At 33.7% G+C, this 25,789-nt stretch overlaps 1 pseudogene; it reads left to right on the top strand.

Annotated features, from left to right (window-relative positions):
• The first annotated feature begins 2,006 nt into the window (after positions 1–2,006).
• Positions 2,007–13,373, top strand: LOC122290975 (annotated as a pseudogene).
• The last annotated feature ends 12,416 nt before the right edge of the window (positions 13,374–25,789 follow it).

Raw genomic sequence — 25,789 nt, 5'->3', positions numbered from 1 at the left:
GATTTCCTTGATGTTTGGTTTTGATCAAACTACTTGATCTAAAACATTTCATGAAAATAATCATACACCTACGACATTATATTGTTAAAAGTCATGTCCTAGAGTAGATCCAAATATCAATCTCAAGATTACATGGCCGAAATTAAACCAAAACATAGATCTATCTAGAAACTTCAAATTTCTAACTTAGTCAAACATTTTCATGTATAAAAAATCATATCTTCAAAACCAACACAAAAGACCCTTAAAATTACATCCTAACATGTAAAAAAAAAAAAATGTCTTAGGATCATCATATAAAAATATCAAAGCTATTGGATTATGTTTTTGTATCAAAAGATTCAAGCTTACATAAAACAGAAACTGTTTTACTCATTCCAGTTTTCAACTTCTTAGATTTAAGTAACAAGTTTCTCAAAAGCTTATAACATGCAACTAATACTCATCACAATTTCATATAAGCATGTTAACTATAGTACTCCATAATAGGATCAGGCTAAGATCTTGCCAATAACTTGGTCAAAGTTATCAAAATATCATATGCTGTCTAGTTTATCGAGCATACTGACATTTTCATGCTTAAACCAAATTTTGACCAATCACATGACCACTAAAATTAACATAAAATATATTCCCAGAAACTAGACTCAAATAGAAAAAACTCTTGTGAAGGAGACTTTGTGATAAAATACTTACACTTACTTCAAAAATGTTGCACAAATTGAGCTAGAAACTCAGCCCGAGAGTCTTCCTGGTTTGCTCTTTGAGAAAAGAGTTTAATAATGATGAAATAAGGTGGGAAGGAACTTGGACACCTTGTAAACTTGTGAAGGGTGATGGTAGGCTATGAATGTCACTTGGTATGATGGTTTTGTCAGCCGAAACAAGGGGCAAAACTAGCACATGGTTTTTTGCCTTGGACTACCTTGTGAGAGGGAAGAGTGAGGTGGCCTTTTGCCTTCACAACGTGTACTATTTGTGGTTGTTTTGGAAAGTTTTTGGTTAGCTACGGCAGGGGGAAAACTTCCTCTGCAAGCCTTGTCAAGGTGGCTTAATTTATGAGCATCAACTGAATGGGCTTCTATTTAGGGTTTCAATAGGGTTTTGCTGGGGTTTGATTGCCAAGGTGGCTTAATTTATGAGCATCAACTAAATGGGCTTCTATTTAGGGTTTCAATAGGGTTTTTTTGGGGTTTGAGTTGCTATCAAACCAAAATCTAATTTTTTTGGCCCAATAAATTTTCAAACTTTAAAAGAATAAATAATGATATCATAAAATGAATTTGAGTGGTTAATAGCATGTGAAAGTGATTTAATCAAGTGATTAAATACTAAGTAAAAACCAGGTTTAGGGTTTGGAGCATGGTTTTGAATTCCGTTTCATTCTGGTCAGAATGACAGGAATTTGACGTTCCGGTATAGTATTCGGTACACTCGACCGCCCTATTCCATTTCGTTTCAATTCCGGTCATTCCGGTCCCATTTCGGCCATTCTAGTAAAATTCTGACCATTTTGGTTGGAATTGAGTGTTTCGGTTCCCATTCCGTTTCGGGCTATTTTTGTAATTTTTTTATACTTAGATAGCATTTTTATAAATTTTAAATCCAAATGCTATTTAATTAATTCTAAAATATAAAATATATTTATATAAATTTAATTTTTTTTATAACTTTAAATATGTCCCCTCATTCTCCATTTTGTTAAATATCATTATTTAACAATTTATCTTTTTTTTTTTTTTTGTGTGTGTGTGTGTTTTAACTCAAGTTTGTGATTTTTTCCAACATATGTTTATTTTATAAATTTTTAATTCTTCTATATATATACACATACATGATACACACTTACATATATATATATATATATGTATGTATTTATTTTAATAATTGTTAGTTTATATATACATATAAATATTTATATATAATATATAATTAATTCCAAAATGGTACTTCGAAACATACCAATACCGAAATATTTCATTCCAGTGCCTTAACCGAAATGGTCATTGAAATGGTATTCAAAACTTTGGTTGGGAGGCAAACTTTGGGGTTTGGGAAAACCGTTTATGGTTTCGGTTTCAACCAAAATTTTGGGGTTTCAATTAGATTTCATGTATTTGGAGTTTCACTACGGTTGAAACCCTATTTCGTTTGGCACAGATTAGATGGCTGAATGAAATAGTATTTTGCTTATGTGGCATAGTTACAAAGCTTGATTTCCTTTACTATTTTTCTTTCATGATTCCTCTTGGTGCCAAGTGTCCAAAAATATTTAATAAGTGTGGCTAAGATCTTGTAAAGTATCCAATTAAAACTTCTCTATCCTAACCCAACCAGAAATGTGGAATTTGTGTCGTGCCACCTACAACAAACTAGCCTGACAAGGTCATAAGGAATATAAGGGAGATATTGTGATACAACATCCTGATAAGTGATAAAGCTAAGTGATGTATAGGCTCCTACATTACTTGAAAATGAGAAGTCTTGCTCCAATGAGGTTGTAATTCTATTATTTACTAGTCATTTTGGAGTATAGAATATGTGGTTTTGGCATTTCATTGGGGCATTGCCGTGACCCACAACCATGTAAAACTTACAGATTCACAACTGCGACCATGGGTCATAATCCTCTAGCGGAATGGGCAAGTAGGCTAGGTTCCAAGGGCCCATCTCCTTACTACTTAGATATATTGGAGTTGTAGCATTTCCTTATATTATTTCATTTTGGGTTAAGTTCTTAACTAGTACTTTGGTTTTATCCTCTTATCTATTTTGCTACCTTGATTTCCAGTTTTATCATTATGATCTTTGGATTCGAAAAGTTTCTCAACAATAAATTAGACATAAATGTTTGTCCAAAAGGCAAACAATGATATTAAAGTTAATGCAACATAGATCATTTTAGTCTATTTTTGTTGAGTCTATATTTATATAATCACTGTATACAACTAGATAAATGAACTATGACCAAGTTAAGTGATATAGAAATTTGAGTATTATTAATACACCATTTTATTTGATACTGTTTTGAGTGTCCAAAAATGTATTGAATTTCTAAATTTCTACCCTCTAGTATGGTAGTAAGGACCTAACACCAACATTAGAGATTGCACCCATTTTACCTGATACATATGATCATTTTTGTTCACATAGTTAGCCACAAGGCATTTATGTTCAAATCATTATTGGTTTAAAGCAAGTTTTCACCAAAATTCTTTGCTTTGCATAGAAGGAATTCCTTGTATACATGCAAAGTAAAGAATTGTATTTCTTTCATTTATGTCTACTTAGTGATATATTTCCTTGATCATTTTGGTATTTCTTCATATCTTTTTGTCACAATATTTTACTATATATCAAGCTTTTTGTTTTTGTTTTCCTTTCTATTTTATGTTTCTTTGATCTATAAATGGGCAATAGGAGGCAAATTAATTTTTACTATATTGTGTCTAGTTAGTGTTTTTCATTGATATTGGTTTCGAAATATTTTTATTCTTATTTTTCAATTTAGTTGTGAACTTATCGTTCTCCATCTCATTTCTCATTTCATGTATTTACCAAAAAATCAAGAGTGAAAAAGGAAAATAAAAAATTGCAAAAGTAGAGAACGAACAAAAGAAAGAAGAAAAATAAATGGAGATTGTGGTGTCAATTGTCGGAAAAATTGGAGAATACTTGGTTCCTCCTTTCGGAGAACATGTTGGCTATCTGATTTCCTACAAGAGTAACATCACGACAGTAAAAGAGCATTATCAAAAGCTACTTTTAAAGAAGGAGGCTGTGCAACAATCTGTTTAAACAGCTGAATGGAATCAAGAAGTAATCACACGTGAAGTTCGGACTGGAAAACAAATGTGGACATAAGAATTGAAGAGCTTGGAAAATTCCTTGAAGAAGATGTTAAAGCTAATACGATGTGCTTGAACGGGTGGTTTCCAAACCTAAAGTTTCGTTACTCCTTAGGTAAGAAAGCTCAAAAGAATACTCGAGCCATAATTGTGCTACTACAAGAAGGTGAAAAATATGATCGTGTGTTCATTCGTGCTCCTCCGTTGGAAATAGGATCAACATCCAATGGACACTTTAAGAATTTCGACTCAAGAAAGACAAAGATTAACCAAGTTTTGGAGGCTCTAAAGGATGACAAGATGGACATGATTGCGATATGTGGTATGGGAGGTATCGGGAAGACAGAAATGGCCAAAGAGATAGCCAAAAGAGTGAAAGGTGATAATTTATTTGATAAAGTTGCAATTGCAGTGGTGTCTCAAAATCCAAACTTGAAGGAGATTCAAGCCGAAATTGCAGAGCGCCTAGGCCCGAAACTTAATGAAGAGTCTTAATCGGGAAGAGCAGCTCAACTACATTCAAGACTGGTGAAGAGTAGGAAGGTCCTTATAATATTGGATGATGTTTGGGAACCACTTGATCTCGAGACTATTGGAATTCGCCATAGAGATAAAGATAATAATTGGAAAATCTTGCTTACCTCAAGAAATGAACTAACTTGCAGTTAAATGGAGACTTAGAAGATTTTTTCAATCGAAGTCTTATCTAAAGAAGAAGCATGGAAGTTTTTTAGAGAGATAGCAGGTAATTCATGTACTGTCACCCCTAGTCTACAAAAAAAAAAACCAAAATGGTTGAAGATGAATGTGGACGTTTACCTATTGCTATTGCAACTGTTGGAAGTTGTAACAGCCCGCTAGAAATTCAATTGTGAAATTTCTATTAACTTTATGAACCTCGTGAAAACCCCATAAGTTTTCACGAATCCATTAATCGTATAGGTTTTTGTCTAACTACATAGTTAGTGTTATTATTTACTATGGTATCAGAAGTGTGTTTTTGATTATTGGAGATAGTTAGAAGTATCAAAATGTATTATGGTTTGTGCCATTAGACTCGGAGAGTTATTTAAAGTCTTATGGCGCAATAACATTTTATCATATTTTCGGACAAAACGTCTGTTCAAAACTGTAGATATTATTGGATAAAAAGAAATATCTTGAGGTAATTTTCATGAATATTATTGGGTAAAAATATTTTGAGTTGATTTTTATAGATATTATTAGATAAAAATATCTTAAGTTGATTTTTTGTAGATACTATTGGATAGAATATTATGAGATAATCTTTTATACATATTTTGGGTAGGAGAAAACTACACTCAACTCTCAACTCCAGCCTCATCTCTTCTATATCTCATCCATAAGTATCTCCAGCCACCTCTCCCCACGAAATTATCTTCATTTACACTTTTCATTGAAAGAATATCAAACACTCTCTCTCGGACAGCTTTTAAAAGGTCTTTTGCACGCCCATTTCGAAGCTGTTGTAAGTGTTTTATCATAAAGTCTCCTTCATAAGTTATTCCTTTTTGAGTCTAGTTTACATGGATATCTTATTTGCCCCATTTGAAGATCATTTGGTCAGTCAAATATTGTGTAAACTATAGAAAGGTCATTCTGGGAGATAAACTGAAGAATATGTTATAGTTTGGAGTTTTTGACCAAGCTAATGGATAGATATTGGTCCGAAATTTTTATGGAGTATTTTTAATATGTATATATGACTATTGGTTGAGGATTTTTGCATGATTAAAGGTTTTGATGAAAAAGTTTCTTAGATTTAGAAACTTAGAAACTGGAAGAGGAAAAACAGTTTCTGTTTTGGGAAAGTTTAATTCTTTGGTGGTCTAAACCTATTCTAATGACTTTGATAATTTTATTGGAGGATCCTAAACATCTTATATACATGTTATATTATTATTTTGAAGATAATTGATGTTAGTTTCAAAGATATGAAATTTTATGCAAAGAGATATTCAGATAAGCCAAAGTGTGGATATTCTTGGCTAAATTTATGTTTTGGTTAATTTCTAACCATGTGATCTTGAATTAGAAGCTTATATATGTTTTAGGACATCTTTTTAAACCATGTAATGGTTTGGTTTGAAGATCAAATATTTTTAAGTCATAGATCAAGAGATTTATCAAAACTAGTTGAGGAAAAAGTTTCTGTTTTTGGACTAAGTGTAAAACCAAAAACTCCAAATGTTATTTTGTGATTTTGGTGACTTTAGTTTGATGATTTAAAGCATGGTTGATGTTAGGATGATATTATGAATATGTTAGAAGTAAGATTTGATTTTTGAAATTCTTGGAAATGTTTTGATTTAAGGTCAAAACTTGTTATTCAAGTGCTTGGATCTTTTTACAAAAAAGTTTGGTGTTGATTATTAGTTTTTTCTAAATGGATGTTTTAAGTATGGTTTTGAACTTAGGATTGGAAGATGTTTGTTGCAAAATTTTGGTTTAAGCATGAGTTTTGAAGTTGGAAGGAATTGCAACAAAAATCAAGAGAAATGGCTTATGGATGTTTTGGCCATAATGTGTTCTTCATAGTTGTGTTTTGTTTTAAATTTTTCTGAGTTGATATTTAAGTTTAGGACAAAATTTACATGAGGAATGTAAATTTTAGAAACTTTTGGAGTTAGTATGCAAAATCCTTAAGTTATGGGTAAAACGGTCATTTTCCCACATGTAGAGAGTAAAATGAAATATTTAGTGATTTTCTATATTTCAAATATTTAGTGATTTAGTTCTAACTTTTAGAATCACTAATTACAGTTCCTCGTGATCGCACTTGAAGTTTTGTAAGAAACGCGGAGATCGAGGTAAGTGAGCTTTTAACTTACTAGCAGTTTACTGTGTATGTGTGCTAAGTAAAGGAACTACAGTGTATGTATGTATGTTATCATATATGTCATGCTATGCCAAGTTATCACGTAATTGTCTATTATACAGAATTTATTCTGTCATCAATTTTTATCTGTTACATAATATATTCTGTCATGTATTACTGTACATTACAAGTATGTCATGTTAAATATGTTGTCTATTATATGTTATGTCATGTTACAAAATGTTTCTATTTTAAGTTGGTCATGTATTTCAAGTTATATTCAAGTCACGTTATGTTACGTCAGGGCTTCAGTCATTTCGTATTCCAGTCACGTTTCATCTTGATTACTTATGTATGGGGTCACAGCAATTGTGATGCATACACTACGTGAGACACAACAATTGTGTCACGTAGAATACATGGGGCCACAACAACTGTGGAGTATGTATTTTTCATGTTAAGTCAAGTTTGTGTAGAATACATGGGGCCACAACAACTGTGGAGTATGTATTTACACGTAGAATACATGGGGCCACAACAACTGTGGAGTATGTATTTTTCATGTTAAGTCAAGTTTGTGTAGAATACATGGGACCACAACAACTGTAGAGTATGTATTTACACGTAGAATACATGGGGCCACAACAACTGTGGAGTATGTATTTTTCATGTTAAGTCAAGTTTCAGATCAAGTTCATGTTAAGTCAAGTTCAGTTCATGTTTCAATTTAAGTTATGTCAATTATGCTATGTTGTACGTCAAGTTATGCTTTAATTACTTATGAATTTGATTATGCATTTATGCTTTTACTGTCATGCATGCATCATTAACTTAGTGAGATTTGTAATCAAATCTTACTTTGGTAGTCCCAACTACCATTCCTCCCGAATGGTAGATCTTGTTACAGGACCTGAAGGAGAATCAGGAGCTGATCAACTAGACACAGTTGACTAAGCAACGGTGCGACGTCACTGTTAATATAGCAGTTAACGTAAATTACTACTTGTACAATGGAGTTGCATCTTTAGTATTTTTGGATCATAACCATTTTGGACTAGTGTTGTGATCTACTCAATGGATCTTTATGTATGAAGTATGTTTTAAGCATTTGGAATATTTTCAATTGGGTGCATAGTATTGCTAAAGAAAAAAATTATCCACTACGAATATTGCATAATGTTAGATGCATGTTAGGAACATTGCATCTTATATGTCATGAACGGGGGCAGGTAACCTTGTGTTGCATGTCTTGACGCTTCAAATATCCGTCCGATCCCAAACGGAATTTGGGGGCGTCACAGAAGTGCTATGAGAAACAATAGCAATGAAAATGAGTGGGACGTCGCGCTTGAGCAGCTTAAAAAGTCTATTCCACAATATATCACTGGTCTACATCCAAAGGTTTATGCTAGCATAGAGTTTAGTTACATTCATTTAAAATGTGAACAAGCCAAGTCGTGCTTTCTTCTATGTTGTTTGTTTCGAGAAGATTATGATATACGCATTGAAGATTTAGTAAGATATGGAGTTGGACGAAGGTTGTTCGTAGACATTGATACAATAGCAGAAGCAAGGGGAAGAGTCCATGCAATTGTTCATAATCTTAAAAGATCAAATCTATTGCTAGATAGTGAGGAAAAAGTGTTTATTAAAATGCATGATATTGTACGAGATGTTGCCATATCAATTGCATCCAGAGATGAACATAGTTTTATGGTCAGATGTGATGTTGGACTTGAAGAATGGCCACAGAAGGATACATATGAAGACTTTGCCGCAATTTCTCTTATGTTTGGAGAAACAACTAAACATCCTGAAGGGTTGAATTGTCCTAGACTTCAGCTTTTACGACTGTCACCTTCCCATTTTGGACTGCAATATTTAGACATGTTCCCACCTAATATGTTTGATGGAATGAAGGAACTAAGAGTGTTGTCTTTGGAAAGTACGCATTTAAAAACATTGCCACCATCAATCCAAGTCCTTAAGAACCTTCGAATGTTGAAGTTGGAGTACTTTTCTAATGAATTAAAAAATGTGTTGGTAATTGGAGCGCTTGAGAAACTAGAAATGTTGAGCTTTTGTGGTTCTTGGATCGAGGAGCTTCCGAAGGAAATAGGAAATCTTAGACAGCTGAAGTTGCTAGATTTGTCGGGATGCTTTACTCTTCAGCGAATTGCAGCTGGTGTCCTATCTCGTTTATCTCGACTGGAAGAATTGTATGCGGATGAATTTGATAATTGGAAATCTACAGGAGAAAATGGAGGAGGAACAAATAATGCAAGCCTTGCTGAAATAATCCCGTATTCCCATCAAATGATGGCTTTAGATATTTCTCTACCAAGTATAAAGTTCTTGCCACAAGACTTGCACTTCAAAAACCAAAAGATGAAATTTAGGATAAGAATTGCACCTCAAGGCTTGCACTTCAAACACCATAGAGGACTTGAGAATCCCTCAGAAAAGAGATATTTTTCAGAAGACGAATTGACACTCCATGGTGACGAAAGAGATATTGTGGAAAAGCGGGTGAATATTGCTCCACTATTGGATAAATCTCAAGTTTTGGAATTGAAAATGAAAAACTCAAAAACTATTTTGCATGATTTAGACCGAAATGGTTTTCCGTGCTTGAAGGATCTTAAACTTTATGAATGTGAAGATGTAGAATATTTGCTTGATGTCAGACCAGACGACACTCGACATGCTGCTGGCTTCCCTCTCTTGGAGTCACTAACGCTCAATGGGTTGGCTAATTTAAAAGAGATATATCATAGCAAAGTCTCAGAGAGGCCCTTAAGTAGTAGAGGTGCCCTTAACAACCTAAGATCTCTTCAATTACATATGTGCAAGAGTTTAAAACACGTCTTTTCAGTGCCCATAGTGAGCAGTTTGGTTCAACTCCGACAGTTAGACATAACTTGGTGTCAGAATATAGAACAAATTTTCTCTTTGGAAGGCAGAGAACATAAGAAAGCATTTTTTGAAATCAATTTGCTGAAATTGGCGAAAATGAGATTTTTTGCACTACCAATGCTCGTTGCTTTTTGTAAAGAAATGGATCCTGTTGAGCATCCCCAATCTACCACCCAAACATCCTTGTATCAAGAGGTATGAATTTTTTTCCCTTTCATCTCTCTCCCTGTCTCCATTTTGGTTATGTGCAATTTTATGAGTCGTTCGGTATTTATTTTTAGTTAACAAATCATTGAATTATCTTGGTTGTTACCTCTTTTTCGCGTTTCAGGAAACTAAAAAATACACAAGTAAGGGGGAAAAATAAGATCCACACTATATATTTGCACGGGCGCATGCACATACCCACACACACATACATATATATAATTTAGATTGACACTTATTCATGATATTCGAACTTGTGAATTTGACAGATAAAAGGATCTGCCACCGAAGTAACATCCGTAACTCATAAATTATTTTCATCCAACACCATTTCATGGATACCCAATTTAGAAGAACTTGAGGTTATTTCCAATACGCTACAAGTGCTATTTAATTTGGAAGGACAAAAGGACAGAGAGGACTGTACACTTTCTAAATTGACAACTCTCAATTTATCCAATTTATCAGCATTGACACATGTGTGGAAGAATATTCCGCAAGGATTTCAAGGCTTTCACAATCTGATGAAAATTAGAATAAGTGATTGCCATAATCTAACATATTTGTTTTCAACTTCTGTTGCGAAACTGCTTGTAAAACTTCAAGAAGTAGAAATAAATTATAGCAAACTGATGGAAAATATTATTCAAAGAGAGAAAGAAGCTGGAGAAGAAAAGGAAACAGATATAATTGTATTCCCTAAACTTAGTTCCTTCCAACTATGGGAAGCACCGAATTTCGTGAGTTTTAATATCGAAGCATGTCCTATTAAATTGCCATCCATAAAAAGCATCAGTTTGGAGAAGTGTCCAAAATTGAAGACATTTGGGTCAGAAACTCAGAGCCAAAGAAAACAAAAAAAAAAATGGACACGAAACTAGATTCAAGAGCCCAAGGTTCCTCAGTAGTACGAGATTCCCCTGATTTTCTTGGCGGATGCCTTGAGTCATGTGTACCACATCGCAAGAATTATACACAAGTGGTTGTGTCAGATCAAAGCATCAGCAAGAGATCCAAAGGAAGATCCTCTATAGGGCAAACTAAACACTACAAGCATGGACAAATACCAAATGATCCTGCCAGCACAGAGGTCTGTAACTCTTTGTTTACATTTTGTTTCATTTTTGTTTTGTTAAAAAACGTCAGCCACTGATTTGCCCAGATATGACTAACCTTTTTATTGTGTACGCATTCCAATTTTTAATTCTTATGAGTTGATTCATGGATTTTCCTTATTACTATATGCTTTAATTCTCGTTATTGGAAACCTTACTACTAGCTGTGGGTTATGTGATCTTGTCTTTTGTTCTTTTAGGATAAATTCATGAAGAGTTTACCTAGATAAAGACTTTTTGTGTCTAACCTTTGATGTACATGCATTCCAATTCTTAATTCTTTTGCCATAATGGTAAAAAAATGTCCTATCAAGTAGTATTTGTTAACAGTTTTTAATATTTTGATAGGTTACATTGACTAAGCAAGAGCCAAGTGTGACTGAAGAGACTGACAATCAAGTAAAGATATGGTCTCTTATCCAATCCAACTTGGTTGAGAGTTTGCAAGATCTAGAAAAACTTGATGTACATGCTTGTGATTTATTGGAAGTGATTTTTCAACTGGAGGGACTGCATGTTAAGGAAAGCCTTGTCTTCGACAATTTGACAGAGTTAAGTTTATTATTTTTACCGAAATTGGTGCATATATGGAAGAAGGGTCCACAAGAAATTAGAGGCTTCGGTAACTTGAAAATTCTACGAGTCGATGGATGTGGCAGCTTGAAATACTTATTCTCGCCATCTGTAGCTAAACTTCTCGTGAAATTAGAGAAAATGGAAGTTACGGACTGCAATGAAATGAATGAAATCTTGGCAAAAGGATTAGAAGGAGATGAAGAAAAAAGAAAGGTGATTGTATTTCCCCAAGTGAATTCCCTATTGCTCAAGAATTTACCAAAATTAAAGTGCTTTTGCAACGAAGCTAATGCTTTTGAGTGGCCGTCCCTGGAGACAATAAGAATACTTAAATGCAACAGCTTGAAAATATTTGTACCAACAGAGATGAAAACTCCTAACCTACAAGGAGTATATGCAGAGGCTTACTGGGGAACCTTACAACCCATGGTAGGAGACCTCAATGCCACCATACAACACATTATCGTCAAAGGAAAGGTACGTACGTTACATTCTATGGTAAACATTTTTTATAAAATTAAGAGTAAACTTTTAATTCAATGATTTTGAATAAATCTTATATATAGAAATTTGCATAGCATTAATTTTTATGTTTAAAAAATTGACAAACATCATTCACCTCTCATCAAAAAACGCAATTAATGTTTCAATATCCAAAAAGTTGTATCATTGGGTTATCTAACCTGATCTCTGCTTACAGGCCGACTCCAATGACGAGGGCTCCAATGAAATCTATTCTTCATCATCTTCTGAGTAGATTTCGAAGGTACCTTAAACTAATTAGGAATTATATTATCTTTTTTTCTTTTTTTCTATCCAACTCTTTCTTACAGTCTAATTTCTGTTTTTTTTTTTTTAAGTGCATTTCTCATTTTTCTCCCTTTAACTTTGTTTGATCTCAACCCTCTTGTTTGTGTGTATTTTCTACCATCAATTTGTCTGTGTAATCACCATCACTTCTTCCATTTCTTGTAGTCTCCTTTGAGCTAACTAATTATGATTTTGAGGAGTATTTGTATTTTTATTTTATTTTATTTTATTTCAAACGACTTTAAGATGACGTTTGCCTATAAATATATATATATATATATATATATATAATTTTCAAACAGATATATAGATGCCTTGGATTAATATTGCATATGTTTAATAATATTATTTGTTGTTCCCTTACTGTTATTTAGTTAATTTCGCTAATATTGACTAATCCAATTGTTATTCCATTTTTTCGGACTTTTTTTGTTTATTTATTATGGACATGGTTATCCCTAATCTTTATTTTTATAATCGGATTAGCTTGACCATGATTCTCTTGTCATATTATCATTTTCAATTTTTTTTTTGGTATGTCCTCATGATTGATTTTTATTGATATTTAATGCATATTATCATATGTTTTATTTAGTTAATTGCAGAAGAGTGAATTGACAACTTGAGTTTGAAGCATGCAGGTGCATATTATGCAAAGAATCAGGGGTGTTGCCCGCCCCGCCATGCCGGGGTGGGGCGAACTGGGGCGGGGTAGCGGGGTGCGGGGCCCTGCTGCCCACCCCTAGCAAAGATCAACTTAGTACAGATCAATTGCAATATGGTCCGCAAGAGTTCAGCTTGTCCAAGACTGTTAGTGGTTCTTCAGCTCGTACTAATCTAGGAATGCTCTATGCAGTTAGCCCTTATTATTTCCTCCGTTTTCTGATTATGTACCAAAGTAGGAAACTATCTCTTTGTAACAGAGTCCAAGTATACCATGATGAGTATAACTCTTCTTACCGTACTTGTGTATCAAATTCTATATGTTGAGGACGTGTTTCACACCCTATTTACCGAGACAAACAACTTGCGACAAAGAAAGATTCTAGTGTTTCTGATGTACCTCCGATGTCTAAGTTAGCAAATACATATATGGGACTGTGATAAAGGCTCTAGGATTGAAGTTACCTGAAATCACCATCTCTGGTCAATTATACAGACGTAGCACCTTGCTGATAAGAACAAATTGATTACTCAATCTCTTGATTTTACTTACTGGTTCCTGAAGTTTGGATGGGTGATGACGAAGTTATCCGCTTTAGGTGATCTAGGCGAGAATCTCTTAATAGTAGGGCCACCTTATCATTCTGGCGGTTATACCATTAATTCATAACGAATCACGATACCTAGGAATTAAAGGGAACAAAGAAAGTGCAAAAAATTGGGAAATTTCACCAAAATGGATGTTTGACAGCTTTTAGTAACCTTGTTGGAGCAAAGGAGTGTGAAGAACTAAGGCACACTTGATGGCTGGTTTTGCCCTTGATTTTCAGTAGTTTATGACACAAATAAGTAACTTTAATCGAGTGAAAGATGAAATGAAAATGGGCTGATTTCAACTAAAACAGAATGCATAGCAGAAAATTTCTGCACTGACGTGTACAGTCAGCAACTTGGTAGTATTCTTGCTTAAAAAATCCTTTCCTTTAATCATAAGCCCAAATACACAAGCAAAGAATACTAGTGTTGAAGAAAAATTGGAAAGAAGCATAATTTTTGTGTAGACATGGCATAAAAACAGTGAAGAGTTAACGGATGCATATCTTGGTAAACCAGAAATTTAAAGAGGAAAACTTACTAGTTTGAGTCAAATCTTTGGTTGTTTACTTCGGTTATTAGTTTGGGAAGATAACTCACAACTACACACTGATTTCTAAGAACTTGAAAAACCAAAATGAAGGGTTTAACTAAATTAAAAAAGAACTCAAAGAGAAAAAATGAGAGCTAAATTCACTGCAGAAACTGAGACAGCCTAGACCAAAGTTCAAACAGAGCAGAAAATCATGTCAGTTGTCACCCCTTCAAGCAGTAGGTTGCTCGAATTTTACTTGTTTCTAACTTCCCACCACTTAATTATACACTTAACCAAGCAAGTATTAGATGAAAAACCTAAGAAGAAATGAGGTTGGAAGACATCATGACAGAATGTGTTGCAGAAAATCTCAAGAGGTTGAAACTGTGTTGCTGCTGTCTTTTTTATGATGTATGAGAACTAAGAGAGGGAAAATGATGGAGTTTCATAATAAACTGAAATATATCTTCTTCCAAATTAAATTTAAACTAGAGTTCCAGCCTTATATAGCGAAGATATAAGCTGAAAATGAAGGGAAAAACTGTTGCAGCACAAGTAGCAAAACCAGAAATTTTTTTATATAGTTTGGACTCTAATAGGTGGTTTCACCTTATTTATAGATCCTACTTTCCTTCCTTATAAATCTATGATTATCCACTCAAATTACTCTGTTGCCCAGATGACTAACACAAGAGGGAGGTGAATTGAGTTATATTTAAAAAAATAACAATTATAAATCAAATATACAATATAAAATATAAACAAAATGCGAAACAGTAATAAATATAAAGAGTAAGGGTAAGAGAGAAGCAAACTCAGTATGTTAACGAGGTTCGGCCCCACTGCCTACGTCCTCGCCTCAAGCTACCCCTTGAAAATCCCTAAATTCACTATTCAACCTCATTCAGGTGGAGATAGAAACCTATTACACCTTTGAACAACACCGCTACAAAGGATCCTTGTAGAACGCCCTCTACACTTGCAATCACCTTACACGTGGTGATTCAACTATTCCCCGTGTAGAACACTTTCTACACGCACAAAGGTTATACACACCGTTTTCCTGATACAAGAGCTGATAGTGGGTAGGTTATCAGAAAATACTTCTCAATGAGTGAAATAAGAACAATACAGCGCAAACTATATCTCTCAAAATGAACAAGGATTAAAGCTCAATGCTTAGAGAAGAGAGAATGATAGCTTTGAATGAATGTTGTATGCTCTGGATGTTGTGAATGTGAAGCTCTCAAATGATCTATTTATAGGCATATGAGACTTCATATTCAAATTTAAAAAGATTCACATGTCAAAGACAACATCATTCACTTTTTCAAAAAAATCAAACCTAATATTTTACTTTTGGCATATGACAAAAGGAGCACACTTTCATTTTCAAAAAATTCAAATCTAATCTTTTACTTTTTGCATATGACAAAAGGAGCACACTTTCTTTTTAAAAAATTCAAACCTAATTTTTTACTTTTTATATATGACAAAAGGAGCACACTTTACTTTTCAAAAAATTCAAACAAAATCATCTACCTTTTGAATAAGTCTAAAAAAGCATCAATCATTTTTGAAAATATTCAAATAAAACATGCACATGTGAAAGATGACAATCAATCATCTTTAATATTTTCAAAGTTCAACCCTTTAATCAAGGTATGCACATGTGAAAGATGACAATCAATCATTTTTCAAAATTTTCAAATTTAATTTTCAAAAATATTAATGCACATGTGGAAAATGTATTTTAATGCTTTATGATAAAATATTAATTTTGAGCCTTAATCCTAATTTCGAATTTTGAAGAGATTTACAACATTACTCTATAACTTTAATGTGAAATTGTTCCCTTCTTGCTCATGCTTGTTTCCTTGATGTGCTTGACTCCATTGTGTAGACAACTTGAACTTGAGACTTCTTTATTCTTTGAATTCATTTGTTATCATCAAAATTCATGTGTAGATATATAATTACACAAACCTTGAAACCTTGGATTCAACAATCTCCCCCTTTTTGATGATGACAAATACTTGATAGAACATGAAGCCTGTATTAATACTTAAGCTCCCCCTGAGAATGTGCGTTATTTTTTCAAGTAAAAGTATAAATATAATTCCAAACATATATAATCAGTTTAGCAATTCAAACAATGTTAATGTTCTAGTCCAACACTTCTCCCCCTTTTGGCATCATTAAAAAGGATCTGGAACAAGTAAATATACTGAAGAAAACGGTGCGTTAGTAGACACTGTAGATAGTTGAAAAAAAAATTGGATCCATCCGTGACCCGACAAGTGTGGCTGGAGATTTGAAAAAAAAAAGTGCCTGATGTTGTTGACAAACGAGATTGAAGGCTCCGAGTTTCTAAAAAATGTCAATTTCATTGATCGGGAAAAAATACATTGCTCTTTGACTTGGATGATAGCTTGTCTTATTCTTTATGCTATCTCTATAAAATCAGTCCTGAAGTTCATCTAATCCGCATCAAGTTTTCTTCTCATCTCTATAACTCATCTGCATTTCTTCAATATTCTTGTTTTAAACCTTCTATTCTTTTCTCAATGACTTATTCTTCTAACATTTCTCTAAATCCATCCATGAGGTATTCTGCATCTCAATCTCCTGTCCTTTCTACAGCTGCCATTGGTGTCATGTTGCAGCAAGAAAATAATAATCTGACTAATAAGTCAGATTCTGATGCTATTTATGACTTGGTGAGTCTTGGGACTCGCTACTCTTCCCCTATTGTTGCTTTTTCCCAACGACTACAAGCCAAAAATCATGAAGTTGAAAGCTCAAAGAACAAATTGTTGTATTTCAACGAATTGTTCAAGAGTCTCACACAAGGGAATGAATCATTCGGCAGAAGAATAAATAGTTGAAATCTTTATTAGATTTTTCATTCCGCTTATCGGTTCCTATGGATAAGAATGACATGATATTGTATGAAGAGAATGAGCGTCTCAAACATGAGGCTAAGAATCTCAAGTTTATGTAAAAGTATTTAAAAAATTTATCTCTATTTTTATTGACTCTGGTCTATCTTTTAAGAGATATTCATAGCATGCATCATACATATTTCTCTTCTGATCATACATAATCTATCTTCTGGTAAAGGTTTTATGAAAATATCTGCTAACTGATCGTGTGTATTTGTGAACTCTAGTATTATATCGCCTTTCTGCACATGATTTCGAAGAAAATGATATCTTATTTCAATATGCTTAGTTCTAGAATGTTGTATTGGGTTCTTTGAAAGATTTATAGCACTTGTATTATCACATTTGATTGGAATGTGATTATACATGAGTTTAAAATCTTAAAGTTATTGCTTCATGTAGAGAATTTGAGCACAACAACTACCTGCAGCAACAATTTTGCCTCAGCAGTAGATAGTGCAACAGAATTTTATTTTTTACTAAACCAGGAAACTAGTGCATGACCTAAGAAATGACATGCTCCACTAGTGCTTTTTCGATCTATTTTACAGCCAGCATAATATGCATCTGTGTAGCTGATTAGATCGAAAGATGTGTGCTTAGGGTACCATAACCCTAGGTTAATTATACCACTAAGATATCTAGAATGCGCTTAACTGCAATTAAATGTGATTCTTTTGGAGATAATTGAAAGCGTGCATATAAGCACACACTAAACATAATATCTGGTCTATTGGCTGTTAAATATAATAAGCTACCAATCATAACTTAGTTGATGGGCTCATTGGTGTTCCAATTTCCTTAACATTTTCCATCTCAAACTTCTTCAGTAATTTCTTAATATATTTTGATTGATTGATGAATGTCCCACTTTTTACTTGCTTAATTTGCAATCCGAGAAAGAATGTAAGTTCTCCCATCATGCTCATCTCAAATTCTTCCTGCATACTCTTAGCAAAAACTTGACACATATTTTCATTTGTAGTACCGAATATTATATCATCAACATAAATCTGAATCAAAAGAATATCATCATTTTCATATTTAACGAAAAGAATTGTGTCGATTTTTCTTCTTGAAAATGTTTTTTCAATCAAGAAACCACTGAATCTCTCGTACCAAGCTCTAGGAGCTTGTTTAAGTCCATATAGTGCTTTTGTGAGTTTGAAAGAATGATTTGGGGAAATATGATTTTCAAAACTTGGAGGTTACTCAACATATACCTCTTCATTTATAAAACTATTTAAGAAAGCACTTTTAACATCCATTTGAAAAAATTTGAAATCTTTATAACAAGCATATGCAAGTAGCATTCGAATAGCTTCTAATCTTGCGACTGGTGCATATGTCTCATCATAATCGATTCATTTTTCTTGATTAAAACCTTGGTCTACAAGTCGAGCCTTATTTCTAGTAATGACTCCAGACTCATCTTTCTTGTTTTTAAAAACCCATCTTGTTCTAATAATAGTATGATTTTTGGGTCTAGGAATAAGTGTCCAAATATCATTTCTTTCAAATTGATTCAACTCTTCTTGTATAGGTAGAATCCAAGATTCATCAAGAAGTGCGTCATCAATATTTTTGGGTTCAATCTGAGATAGAAAAGAAGTATGATTGCAAATATTTCTAAGAGATGATCGAGTACTTACACCTCGTGAAGGTTCTCCCAAAATTTGTTCCACTGGATGATCTTTCACAAATTTCCACTCTTTGGTTGCATCTTGTATTAAATTTTGATGATCTTTCCTGATGGTTCCATGTTCAACTTCTTCTATTATGTTCTCTTTGTTGAGATTGAGACTTTCCGTATTATTTATACATCCTGCTTCTTCATCAATAGATTTTTTGGAGAGTGGAGAATTAGATTCATCAAATACTACATGCATAAATTTTTGTACAGTTAAAATCTTTTTATTGAATACTTTATAAGCTTTACTATTAGTAGAATACCCGAGAAAAATACCTTCATCAGATTTTGCATCAAACTTGCCTAAATTATCTCTGTCATTCAAAATAAAACATTTGCATCCAAATACATGAAAGTAACCAATGTTGGGCTTTTTCTCATTCCAAAGCTCATAGGAGGTTTTATCTAATTTAGATTTTAGCATAACTCTATTTATAACATAACATGCAGTACTTACCGCTTCGGCTCAAAAATAACTAGGCAAGTTGTTCTCATTGAGTATTGTTCTTGCCATCTCTTGAAGAGATCTATTTTTCCTCTCTACTACCCCATTTTGTTGAGGAGTTCGAGAAGCAGAAAAAATATACACAAAACCATTTTCATCACAAAATGTTTCAATATTTTTATTAACAAACTCTTTTCCCATATCACTTCGGATACTTGAAATAGTATAGCCCTTTTCATTTTGAATTCCCTTGCATAACTTGGTAAAGGCATTATGTGCCTCATCTTTATGAGCAAGAAAGATGACCCAAGTATATCTAGAGAAATCATCAACAATAACAAATGCATAATATTTTCCTCCTAGACTTGCAACTCTATTTGGTCCAAAAAGATCCATGTGTATAAGTTGCAATGATCTAGTAGTGGAAATATGTTTCTTAGTTTTAAAAGAAGTTTTTGTTTGTTTACCAAATTGGCATGCATCACAAATTTTGTCTTTAAGAAAATTTATTTTTGGTAAACCTCTCACAAGATTATTTTTTGAAAGTTTGGAAATAAGTTCCATGTTGGCATGACCTAATCTTCTATGCCATAGCCAATTAGTTTCATTTTGAATTGAAAAGCAAATAGCATCTTGTGAGGTAATTTCTTCAAAATCGATTGTATAAACATTATTGTTTCTAAAAGCAATAAAACAAATATCACAATCATGATCATTCAAAATAATGCACTTATCCATTTTGAAAGTAACTGTAAATCCTTTATCACATAATTGACTTATGCTCAAAAGATTATGTTTTAGACTTTCAACAAGTAGAACATCTTCAATTATGAGAGAAGATTCATTACCAATTTTACCTATTCCTACGATCTTCCCTTTCGAGTTGTCTCCAAATGTCACGTGTCATTCTTCTTTAGATCTAAGATCAAAGAACTTAGTCTTGTCTCCCGTCATGTGTCTTGAACATCCACTATCTAAAAACCACTTGTTTTTGCTTGTGGATGACTTCATGTATACCTATAAAAACAATTAAAATGATTTTTCTTGGTATCCAAGTTCTTTGAGTCCTTTATTTATTAATATTAGAAGAAACAAGATTTTTAGGTACCCATATGGCCCTAATAGTCATTGTATGATTTCTTATAATAGGACAAGTATGATAATTATAACCATTTCTATTACAAAAATTACAAATAGCATGTGACATATATGAAAAACTTGAATGATTATAATAATATCATTTTTTGACAAAATTATTTTTATGAAAATTATTTTGAATATTAGTCTTTGATGTAGAATGATTATCAAAGAAATTTTTATAAGGTTTGTATTTTTGTTTTGGCATATATCCCAAACCTACCTTGTCAAAAACACATATTTGACTACCAAGAAGTTTTTTAAAATTTCTTTTTCCATTCGTAAAGTTTTCAACAATATTTTCTAAATCGGTTTTCTTCCTATTCAATTCAAGATTTTCATCTTTCAAAATGATACTTTCTTTTCTTAAAATTTCAATTTCGTTTGTTAAAGAAGAATTTTTCTTTTTCAAAGCAGTATACTTGATACCCAATTTTTTAAATTCCTCATATACCTCTTCTAAAATATTTTGCAATTCTTTATATGAAGGATCTTCAATATTATCAAGATTTGTTACCTCAATGTCATCTTTAGCTATAAGACAAAAATTTGCTGATTCTCCATTGTTTGCTTCACTATCTGAACTACTTGAATCATCATATCATGTAACTTTTATTGCTTTCTTGCCCTTATTTCGATCTTTCTTTAGCAGATGACAGTCTGATTTGATATAACCAGGCTTATTGCATTTATAACAAATTAAAGTGTCATTTTTACCTGAATCTTTCATGGAAAACTTTTTGAAAGATTTCCTCGGAGGAGTTCTATTTTTTTTCAAGAACTTCTGAATTCTTCTTGTTATCATCGCAACTTCTTCATCTTTATTTTCGTTTTCCTCATCTTCATCACTTTTACTTTCATAAGGAACAGCTTTAAGTGCTAAGCTCTTCTTTTGCTTTCCTTCTTCTTCTCCTCTTTTCAATGTGTACTCATGGGTGATAAGTGACCCGATGAGTTCATTGACTTCGAGTTTCTTGAGGTCTCTAGCTTCAAGAATCGCTGTAACTTTTGATTCCTAACGTTTTGGTAAAGAGTTGAGAATTTTTCTTACTATTTCCACCTTCGAATAAATTTTGCCAAGAGCTGTTAAGCTGTTTATGATATTAGTAAAATGAGTGTGCATACTAGAAATAGATTCATCATCATTCATCTTAAACATTTCATATTCATGAGTAAGAATATAAATTTTTGATTCCTTGACTTGCGAAGTTCCTTCATAAGTTACTTCCAAGTTATCCCAAATTTCCTTTGCTGTAGCGCAATTCATTATTCTATTAAACTCATTTCTATTAAGAGCATTATATAATAAATTCATAGCAGTTTAATTTAAAGTATAAAATCTATCATCTTCACGATCAAACTCTTCTTATTCCTTTTTGACATTTACTCCATCAACCACTTTTGTTGGAATATAAGGTCCATTTACAATACATTTCCAGATTTCTCTACCTTGAGCCTGAAGAAATATTCTCATTTTAACTTTCCAAAATGAGTAATTATCTCCACAAAAGAGTGGAGGCCGACTGCTAGATTAACCTTCACCAAATGAAGCTGCAATGTTAGCCATACGATCTTAACTCAAAAGATAGTTAATCTTATAATAGAGCTTTTAACTCTGATACCAATTGTTACCCAGATGATTAACACAAGAGGGGGGTGAATTGAGTTATATTTAAAAAAATAACAATTATAAATCAAATATACAATATAAAATATAAACAAAATATGAAATAACAATAAATATAAAGAGTAAGGGTAAGAGAGAAGCAAACTCAGTATGTTAACGAGGTTCAGCTCCACTGCCTACGTCCTCGCCTCAAGCTATTGGTTTCACGATCCTATTATTCTCTTGCTATAGCCATTGGATGCAAAGTTGTTTTTCTACATCTCGTACAGTAGCTAGTTATATTCTCAAATCAAAGAACAAAATTAAGAACAAGAAAAACTTAAAAAAGGGAAGAAAAAGGTTCAAAAAATTATTAGAAAAGAAAATAAAGGAAAAGTATTATATTTTTAATATTCTTTGTTGAGCAATATTACGTACAATCCCTCCCATTTGGAGACTGTAATGCAAATATAGGCAATTTTATCTTTAAAATTTGTTAAAGTTATTAAAATATTCCTCATAAAATGATGTTTTTTCTTTTTTAATAAAAGGCCTGCACATACAGTCCCCACTTGAGGAAATCTCTTGATTTTAAGAATGAGGTGGATTGGAGGAAATGACCCAGTTGTTACTTCTAAAAATTAGAGATTTTACCAATTTGTTAATTAGTATATTTATTTCATTAATTTTAGGGATTGTTTCTCTTAGATTTAGGAGTTTGAATTATTTTAGATTGGGATCTAGATTAGAGGAGGGCTAGCCAAACCCTAGCTCTATTTATTTCGGTTTTGCATTGTATTTTCATTTTGCTATTTTTCAATCAAAGTTTAAACTCAAACTCTTGTTACCAAGAATTGAGTGCTAGTCCGAATTAGTCTTGATTTTCATACTCTAACCAATTCGGATCTTTGTGTTGCCCCAAGGTAACCCTTGATTCATCCATCCAACACGAATGTAAACACCTAAGCACGAGCAAGGCTTCCATCATTGGTGCTTTCATTGAGAGGCATCTAACCCGTGGAGAGGAAGTCAATGAGGCAGATCATGGCCAATCGAAAACCAACGCATAGGGAGCGGATTGAGAACCTTGAAGCTACTTTGGAGGCACAAAAAATTGCCACCAATGAACGGCTTGAAATGATAGAGGAGGTATTCCAGCAATTGGTAGACCAAAAGAGGGTACCCGAGAATGGAAATGAAATGCACCATAGAAGAAGGGCCGAGAGACACTATAGTCCCAAGGGTTCCGTTGGGTCTAGAAGAAGCCAACACCATGTGAGGGTAGAAGATTTGGATTCATTTAATTAAGATTCCTCAAGTTTCGATGAGGAATCAACCGAGAAAAGTGAAAGGGAAGAAGAAAATTGAGATGAGAAAAGAGGTGCACGTAAGGGGGAAGTTCTCAAACAAAAGATGGACTTTCCAAAGTTCAATAGTTATGACCTAAGCACTTGGGTTAGTAGAGACGAGCAATACTTTGGGCACAATTACATGGAGGGTCATACTAAGGTGTCCTATGCTGCCTATCTCTTTGAGGGTGAGGCTAAGCAAAGGTGGAAATGGATAAGGAAGACCTATGAGGCTTAAAGGAGGGAGTCGAAATGGAGGAACTTTGTCAAGGAGCTTTTGAGGAGGTTCAGACCAATCGAGTATATGGACTATCATGAGACTCTCTCAAAGATCAAACAAATCAGATCTTTAAGAGATTATCAAAAAGAGTTCGAATATTTGTCCACTAGAACACATGGGTGGTCGAAGAAGGCCCTTATTGGAACTTTTGTGGGAGGCTTGAAGAGTGAATTGGTGGTGAAGGTAAAGCTTAGGAAGCCAAAAACCTTGATGCATGCCTCGGAGGTTGCACGGATTATGGAGGATCAACTCAAAGATTTCAAGAAGAGTAGCCGGATTGAGGTGAGGAAACCGCCCCCAATGGTTTCCCAGTTTGGTGCAAACAAGACCTTTGGGAAGGACTTCTCACCGAGAGGTCCAAGTAGAGGTGCATCAAGAGGAAACAATGAAGAGATGCAACAACGAAGAGAAAATAGGCTTTGTTTCAATTGCAATGAGAGGTTCAAAATAGGCCACAAATGCAAGGTGAAGCAAAATTTTCTCATTGAGATGGAGTCGACGGAGGAGGAAGATTTAGGGGAGGAAGAGCAAGGAGCAATTTTCGAAACTTGGCCTTGAGGACAAGGTCGGTCTTGAAAGGGAGAAAATTGATGGAGATACAAAAAGGATCAACCACTTGCCACCTAGAGGCTGATCAAGTTGTTGGCAAATCTCTTAATTTTAGATATGGGGCTTGTTGGCAAATTCATTGATTTTAGATGATGAGTCAAATCTCTTGATAGTAAGGGATGAGGCAAATTTCTTGATTTTAGGGATGAAGCAAATTGGAGGAAGTGACTGAGTTGTTGCTTCTAAAAATTAGAGATTTTATCAATTTGTTAATTAGTATATTTATTTCATTAATTTTAGGGATTGTTTCCCTTATATTTAGGAGTTTGAATTATTTTGGATTGAGATCTAGATTGGGGGAGGGCTAGCCGAACTCTAACACTATTTATTTCGGTTTTGCATTGTATTTTCATATGCCATTTTTCGATAAAAGTTTAAACAGTTGTTGCTGAGAATTGAGTGCTAGTCCGAGTTAGTCTTAATTTTCTTACTCTAACCAATTTAGATCTTGGTGTTACCCCGAGTTAACCCTTAATTCATCCCTCCAATACGATTGTAAACACCTAAGGACGAGTAAGGCTTCCATCAGTTGTCCATGTGACCAACCATCTCTTTTCCTCTTGATTGTTATGTCATTATGCTTTAAATCTTGAATCTTTGTTTTTAAATTTAATGGATGATTTTTAAATGGAGTCCAATATTTTAAAGTCTTCAAATATTTTAAATGTCTAAAATTATTTTAAATGGTGTATTTTTAATATTTTTGAACCAAGCATAATTTTCAAGTAAGCCTTTTTTATATTTTGAAATCTCAAAAATAATATAATTTTAGAAAATCATTTTATTTAAATGATTTTATTTCTTTAAGAATATTATTTAATATTCATTATTTCATTTTATGTTAAAACTCAATTTATTTAGATAATTTTATTTTTCTTAACAATAGTTAGTAAACTTCATTATTTTATCTTATGATGAAAAATATTACTTTAGGATTAATAAAACAAAGTTTGATTTTTTATTTAGTCCCGTTACATTTCTATTTCATCTTTTTATTTAGTTAGTTTATTTCTTTATATTTAATCTCCACTGTTGAATCTTGGTTAGGGGGGGACCCCTAGATGTAGGGTTATGATTTATTCCCTAGAAATCCTAATTCCCTCATTCTCTTCTCTCTCCCCCACAGCCATGCCATCATTCCCTCTCTCCCCGCTCTCTACCGCTCTCCCCTACATAGCTCGTTGTCACTGTTATCGACGACACCACCTCCATCGTTGCCTCATGCCATGTAGGCCTCTAATCAACCCCTTCTCTCCCCCTCTCCATCGAAGCTCACCTCATAACCCTCTCTCTCCCTTCTCCCTCAGCTTCTCTCTATGGCACCACTAGCCGCTATCGTGGGTAGCCCCCATGAGCTTGCCGACCACCCCCACCTCTTCCTTAGCCCCTCACTCTAGTGCCTTCGATTTCCCTCTCTCTCCCTCTCAGGTCTCACTCGGTTCCCCAATACTGACGCCATGCATCGCCTCTAGCCATAGCCATCGCCACCCAGAGCTGCCCATGGTATTGCCAGTCATCAACCGTCGACCACCACTGCTCCCCCATATGTCAATGTTCCTTTAGTTTGTCCCCCCTTTAAGGTCTTCTCCCTTCACCACCTGACCCTACCGCCACCACCCACAGCT

This window comes from Carya illinoinensis, chromosome 13 (genome assembly GCF_018687715.1).
Source record: "Carya illinoinensis cultivar Pawnee chromosome 13, C.illinoinensisPawnee_v1, whole genome shotgun sequence".
NCBI lineage: Eukaryota > Viridiplantae > Streptophyta > Magnoliopsida > Fagales > Juglandaceae > Carya > Carya illinoinensis.
Note: the sequence above shows the minus strand (reverse complement) of the source record. Positions and strands in the feature narration are given on the sequence as shown.